This window comes from Terrapene carolina, unplaced genomic scaffold (genome assembly GCF_002925995.2).
Source record: "Terrapene carolina triunguis isolate 2854851 unplaced genomic scaffold, T_m_triunguis-2.0 Scaffold838, whole genome shotgun sequence".
Taxonomy (NCBI): Eukaryota; Metazoa; Chordata; order Testudines; family Emydidae; genus Terrapene; species Terrapene triunguis.
Genome location: NW_020665189.1, coordinates 2,602,711 through 2,609,717, shown reverse-complemented (window position 1 = coordinate 2,609,717; position 7,007 = coordinate 2,602,711). Strand labels below are relative to the sequence as shown.

At 48.7% G+C, this 7,007-nt stretch overlaps 1 protein-coding gene across 1 annotated transcript in view; it reads right to left on the bottom strand.

Moving 5' to 3' along the window:
• The window catches only part of DIAPH1 (diaphanous related formin 1), a 172,089-nt gene that overhangs the window by 83,404 nt on the left and 81,678 nt on the right, over positions 1-7,007 (bottom strand).

Below are 7,007 nucleotides of genomic sequence, written 5' to 3'. Positions count from 1 at the left end.
TCCAAAGTCTACATCAATCTAGACACAGTTGTAATAGCGTAGAGAGTAGTTATCAGTGGGGTTCACAGTCAAGCTAGAAGGGCATATCAAGTGGAGTCCCACAGGGATCAATGCTGGGTCCAGTTCTGTTCAATATCTTCATCAATGATTTAGATAACGGCACAGAAAGTACACTTATACAGTCTGTGGACAATACCAAGCTGGGAGGGGCTGGAAGTGCTTTAGAGGCTAGGATTAAAATTCAAAATGATCTGGACAAACTGGAGAAATGGTCTGAAGTAAATAGGATGAAATTCAATAAGGACAAATGCAAAGTACTCCACTTAGGAAGGAACAATCAGTTGCACACATAAAAAATGGCAAATAACTGCCTAGAAAGGAATAATGCAGAAAGGGATCTGGGGGTGATAGTGGATCACAAGCTAAATATGAGTCAGCAGTGTAACACTGTAGCAAAGAAAGCAAACATCATTCTAGGATGCATTAGCAGGAGTGTTGTAAGCAAGACACAAGAAGTAATTCTTCCGCTCTACTCTACGTTGATTAGGCCTCAACTGGAGTATTATGTCCAGTTCTGCTCGCCACATTTCAGGAAAGATTTGGACAAATTGGCGAAAGTCCAGAGAACAACAACAAAAATGATTAAAGGTCTAGAAAATATGACTTATGAGGGAAGATTGAAAAAATTGGGTTTGTTTAGTCTGGAGAAGAGAAGACTCAGAGGGGACATAACAGTTTTCAAGTACATAAAAGGCTGTTATAAGGAGGAGGGAGAAAAAATGTTCTCCTTAACCTCTGAGGATAGGACAAAAGGCAATGGGCTTAAATTGCAGCAAGGGCAGTTTAGGTTGGACATTAGGAAAAACTTCATAACTATCAGGGGGGAGAAGCACTGGAATAAATTGCGTAGGGAGGTTGTGGAATCTCCATCATTGGAGATTTTTAAGAGCAGGTTAGACAAACACCTGTCAGGGATGGTCTAGATAATACTTAGTCCTGCCATGAGTGCAGGGGACTGGACTAGATGCCCTCTCGAGGTCCCTTCCAGTCCTACGATTCTATGATTCTATGTTTGGTCAAAGTATATATGGAAAACCAGGGGGTGGCCCTGCAACTGTCCAATACAAAAACATCACTGAGAAACAGGACTGAAGTCACCTGGATCCCTGAATGAGCCACTAGTCTCTGTGGAGACATGGTCTGAGCTACCCCACATGCTGTCATAATACAGGAAGTAATCCTCCTGGAAACTGTGCAGAAACCGCCTGACCCTTCATCCAATCTGCACAGGAGACAAAAAGCCAAGATGATGCCCAAAACACTCTAATCCAGGGGTCTCAAACTCAAATGACCACAAATGAGGACTAGTGCATTGGCCCGAGGGCCGCATCACTGACACACACCCCTTGCTGCCCCCTGCCCCGCCCCCACTCCACCCCTTCCATGAGGCCATGCCCCTGCCCCGCCTCTTCCCGCCCCTTCCCTGCCCCCATTCCAACCCCTTCCCCGAAGTCCTCACCCCAACTCTGCCCCCTCCCTGACCCCAGGGGGCGCGGGAGGGGTACGGGGTGTGATGGGGGCTCAGGGCAGGGAGTTGAGGTGCAGAAGGTGTGCAGGGTACGGCAGGGGGATCCGGGCAGGGAATTGGGGTGTGGGGGGCAGGAGGGGTGAGGGGTGCGGCAGGGGGGCGGGGTGCAGGGTGCAGCAGGGTGTGGGATGTGGCAGGGGGCTCCGGACAGGGGGCTGGGGTGTGGGGGGCGGGCTCCGGCCCGGCGCCGCTTACCTAGAGCGGCTCCGGGGTGGCAGCGCCGCGCCCCGTGGCCAGGGCAGGCTCCCTGCCTGCCTGCCCTGGCCCCGCTTCGCTCTACTCTGCTCCAGGAAGCAGCTGGAGTCCCGGGGGGGGGGGGGGGGGAAGGGGCCCCGTGTGCGGCTCTTGCTCCTCCAGGTACCTCCCCCAAAGCTCCCATTGGCCGCGGTTCCCCGTTCCCAGCCAATGGGAGCTGCGGGGGGCAGTGCCTGGAAGCGAGAGCCCGTAGCCCTCTACTCCCCCGCTCCTGGGGCTGCAGGGACGGTAGTACTTAGAAAGGACACTAAGCCTGAGTGCTAAAAAGCAGTAGGACAGACCTGTAAAGAAAAGGGCTTTTTTTCTTTTTAAAGGCACCAGACTATGCCAGTATCTAGTCCAGGGTCCAGTATCTAGTCCAGCTGCTTCAGGGAGCGGCATGGGGAGCTTGGCGGGCCGCACGAAAGAACCCCACGGGCCGCGTGTTTGAGACCCCTGGTCTAGTCCCCCCTTCCACACAGAAGGCCACATCCAAGGAATGAAGACACTGTTCATCGGCATTTGAATGAGGCTTAGGGAAAAATACCGCAAGTATATTGTTTGGTTAAGGTGAAATTGAGACATCACGTCAAGCAAAATCTTAGGGTGTGGCCCGTGCCATTGAGAAACTAAGTAAACAGAGACCTGCAGATCACTAATTCTCCTCGTGGGAGTTTTGGCAACAAGAAAGCTATCTTTTGGAAAAGAAATTACAGGGCAAGTGGCTAGGGGCTCAAACAGAAGACTCATGAGAGCAGCCAGCATAGTACTGAGAAGAATCAATTCTTTAACAGGCAGAAGGAGGTGGACAGCACCTTTCAGAAACCTAACCATTATGGAGTTGGAAAATGCTGACTTCCCTCAGAGATTGGAGGATGAAACATTGAGATTGCCGCTAAGTGGACCCTCAGTGAGCTGAGCAACTGACCTGAAGACTTAAGATGTAACAAGTAATCCAGAATCTTTCGAATACATGTTGGCATTGGCCAAATGCCCTGGGCCAATGATCAAACCAAAAAACGCTTCCACTTAGCCAAACAGGTAGACCTAATAGAAGATTTTCTACTATTAAGCAGGACTCATAGACTTTAAGGTCAGAAGGGACCATTATAGTCATCTAGTCTGACCTCCCGCATGACTCACTGTTCTTCTTTCTCATCTAACCATGCAGCATCCACACAGTGAAGTGCAGATATCTGATCATGGTGGTGTTGTGTCAGCAGATTGGGAATGAGGGGAAGAGATCTAGGAGGTTGAACAGACAGACTACGAAGGTCAGTTAATGAGTCCAGACTAAGACAATCTTGAGAGCAAAATTAACTGCATTTCCTGTTGTCCAACTTCAGTTTGAGAATTACCTGAGGGATGAGGACAATGGTATACATCAGGGCCAATCCCCAATTTACAGTCAGTTAATGAGCACAGACTGAGACTTGCTTGAGAATAAAATTAACAGTATTTCGTGTTGTCTTTTGTGAACTGGTCAATCGTTGCAATGCCCCATTCTTTGAAAATGGACCTCAGCACATTGCTCTTCATGAACCACTCGTGCCTTTGGGAAAAACTCCTGCTTAGGTGATCGGCAAACTGATTCTGAGCACCTTATAAGTGTGTGGAGGTGGGAACGTCCTCCTTGATGCAAAAGTGCCTAATTTTTATTGCTTCCTTGCAGAGCTGATTGAAATGGCTCCTCTCTGCTTGTTCACATAATACACTGTGGTGGTATTGTTGGTTAATATGTGAGCCACTGAGCCCTTCACCTGAGCCCGGAAGGCTCGGCATGCATTGTAAATTGATTGAAGCTCCAGGACAGCGATATGCAGGAAAGTTTTCTGTTTTGTCCACAAACCATGAATTTTCAATGTCCTGAGATGTGTCCTCCAACCTGTTTTGCAGCCATTGGTGACTATCATCCTGGCTTGTGGAGGGCAGGCAAAAGGAACACCTTCACATACATTTCTCTGATCTGCCCACCACTGTAGGGACTCCAAGATTACTGGTGGCATTTGGATAAACCTGTCCAATGATTGACAAGTTGAGCAACAGACCAACTTCAACCACAACTGAAGAGGATGAAGGCACAATCTCGCATGCTGGACTACGTAAGTGCACACTGCCTAAGATCAGACATACACAGATCATAGTTGAAAGGTGAGATTAGAGGGACAGACACAGGTAGCAAATTGTTTGCAGGAGAAAGGCCCTTGAACTCGTGAGTCTATTAGGGCCCCAATCAACTCTATTTTTTGTGCTGGAATTCATGCCGACTTTGCCTTGTTCAAAATCAGCCCCAGCCGATCGAAGAGATCCAATGTGAACTCGACGTGGAGGACTTGTTCTTCGGCTTTATCCCTCACTAGCTGGGATGGAGTGGGAATTTTTCATAATATTTTGGATGAATATTGTGGTTGCCTCAGTTTCCCCTATGTGCTGCACGGTTAACTAGGTGCGGGGAAAAGGTTGTTTACTCTTACAGAGATCCAGGTATGACTAATCCCTGGCTGTCTGGGTCTGGGCCCATGCCCATAGAGAGCCCAATAAAAGACAATGGCCACTCCAATGGTCCAGACACTTGGTACCTAGCAACTAACGACCATGGATGGCCCACCCTCTGCAGGAAGCCAGCCGGGTGTGACCAGCTGGAGAACAAAAGGGCTAAGGAGGATGGCCAGGTGACCATGTTACCCAGGAAGAACAACAAAGGACTATTGAGGGGCCCCTTGGGGTTGTTACATGTGGGCTGTTGGAGAGAGAGAGAAGCTTCTGGATTGGAACTACTGATGGGTCAGAAAGAGCTCTGGGCTTGGGACTGACCCAGATGGGCTCTGCTGTAACTTTCTGTTCTCTGTGTTAACTAAAGACCTTCTAACGCTGTGTTCCAAATATCTAATAAACCCGTCTGCTTTGACACTGCTGGCTAAGAGTCACTCCAGACTAAGGAAATTAGGGGTTCATTGCTCCTTTTGGGTGTGTAAGTCTCCCTCCAGCGTCCAATCCAGGTGGACTCGCTACAGGGAGTTCACGGCGTGAAGCGGGGCTCCCGAGGTTCAGTCTCAGGAGATAGTGAAGTCAAGGGCCTTACCCCAGTGAAAGAGATTGACCCTGAGGGGGCTGACACACTGAAGGGGTCCTCCCAGAGACAGCTCCAGAGCCATTCAAGAGCACTGGACCTGTGGATCCATGACTCTAGCCAACTGTCTATGTACAGGAAGACATGCATTCCCATCCCCTTGAGATAGACTGCCGCTACTGTCATGCATTTGGCAGACACACACGGGGCTGATGACAGGCAAAAGGGGAGAACCATGTATTGATAATGTTGGCCCACCACTAGGAATTTCAGGAACTTCCTGTCGCTTGGGACAATTACCATATGGAAGTAAGTGTCCTGAAGGGCAAGGGAAGCAAACCAGAATTGTGCTGTAATGCAGGGAGAATTATAGTTAAGGTTGCCATATGGAATCTCATATATTTGATATATTTATTGAGACATCTAAGGTCCAGAACAGGCCCCACTTTTCCCTGGAACTTGGGAGATCAAAAAGTAGGTGGAGGCAGAATCCCTTTCCCTGGTGCTGAAGGGGAACTTCTTCTATGGCTCCTGAAGTGCAAAGAGCCTGGATCTGCTGTAGGAGCAGTGACTCATGAGAGGGATCCCTGAGGATCGGGGAAGGGAAGGGGAAGTAGATCACATAACCTGATCCTGCAATGCTTAGGACCCATTTGTCTGTAATTATTGTTTCCCAAGCTCTGTAGAAGTGGAACACAGTCTGTCCCAAAATGGTAGGGAATTGGTGTGGAAGGTGATGATTGGTAAGATGAACTTGATACGAGTCAAATTGACTGCATATCTAAAGCTGGTGAAGGATGGAAGTTAGAACCAGAAGGCCTTCTCCTCTGTGCCTTATGTCTCTTCCTGAAGAAGTCCTGCAATGTGGCAGGGTATGCCAACTGCCTGAAATACAGCTGGGAATACTGACAATATTGCCGTAGCTACAGATCTACATAACGATGCTTCTGAATCTCAGGGCTATAAACCTCCAATGCACGTAAAGTAGCTCCAAAGTCCTTAAAAGAAATGTAGTGTCTCATCCCCCTTTTCTGAAAACAAAAACCGACTATCCAAAGGTATGTTCTCCATACTTCACTGGACCTCAGGAGCTATGCCAGAGTTCTGTAACCATGAAGCTCTTTTCACAGAATCATAGAAGATTAGGGTTGGAAGAGACATCAGGAGGTCATCTAGTCCAACCCCCTGCTCAAAGCAGGACCAACCCCAACTCATTCATCCCAGCCAGGGTTTTGTCAAGCTAGGCCTTAAAAACCTCTAAGGATGGAGATTTCACCACCTCCTGAGGTAACCCATTCCAGTGCTTCACCACTCTCCTAGTGAAATAGTTTTTCCTAATATCCAACCTAGACTTCCCCCACTACAACTTGAGACCATTGCTCCTTGTTCTGTCATCTGTCACCACTGAGAACAGCTGAGTTCCATCCTCTTTGGAACCCCCCCTTCAGGTAGTTGAAGGCTGCTATCAAATCCCCCCTCACTCTTCTCTTCTGCAGACTAAATAAGTCCAGTTCCCTCAGCCTCTCCTCATAAGTCATGTGCCCCAGACCCCTAATCATTTTCCTTGCCCTCCGCCGGACTCTCTCCAATTTGTCCACATCCTTTCTGTAGTGGGAGACCCAAAACTGGATGCAATACTCCAAATGTGGCCTCATTAGTGCCAAACAGAGAGGAAATAATCACTTCCCTCGATCTGCTGGCAATGCTCCTACTAATGCAACCCAATATGCAGTTAGCCTTCTTGGCAACAAGGGCACGCTGTTGACTCATATGCAGCTTCTCGACCACTGTAATCCCCAGGTCCTTTTCTGCAGAACTGCCACTTAGCCAGTTGGTCCCCCAGCCTGTAGCAGTACATGGGATTCTTCCGTCCTAAGTGCAGGACTCTGCACTTGTCCTTGTTGAACCTCATCAGATTTCTTGTATCAGAGGGGTAGCCGTGTTAGTCTGGATCTGTAAAAAGCAACAGAGAGTCCTGTGGCACCTTTAAGACTAACAGATGTATTGGAGCATAAGCTTTCGTGGGTGAATGCCCACTTCGTCGGATGCATGATTGGAAAAAGGCATGCATGCATCCGACGAAGTGGGCATTCACCCACGAAAGCTTATGCTCCA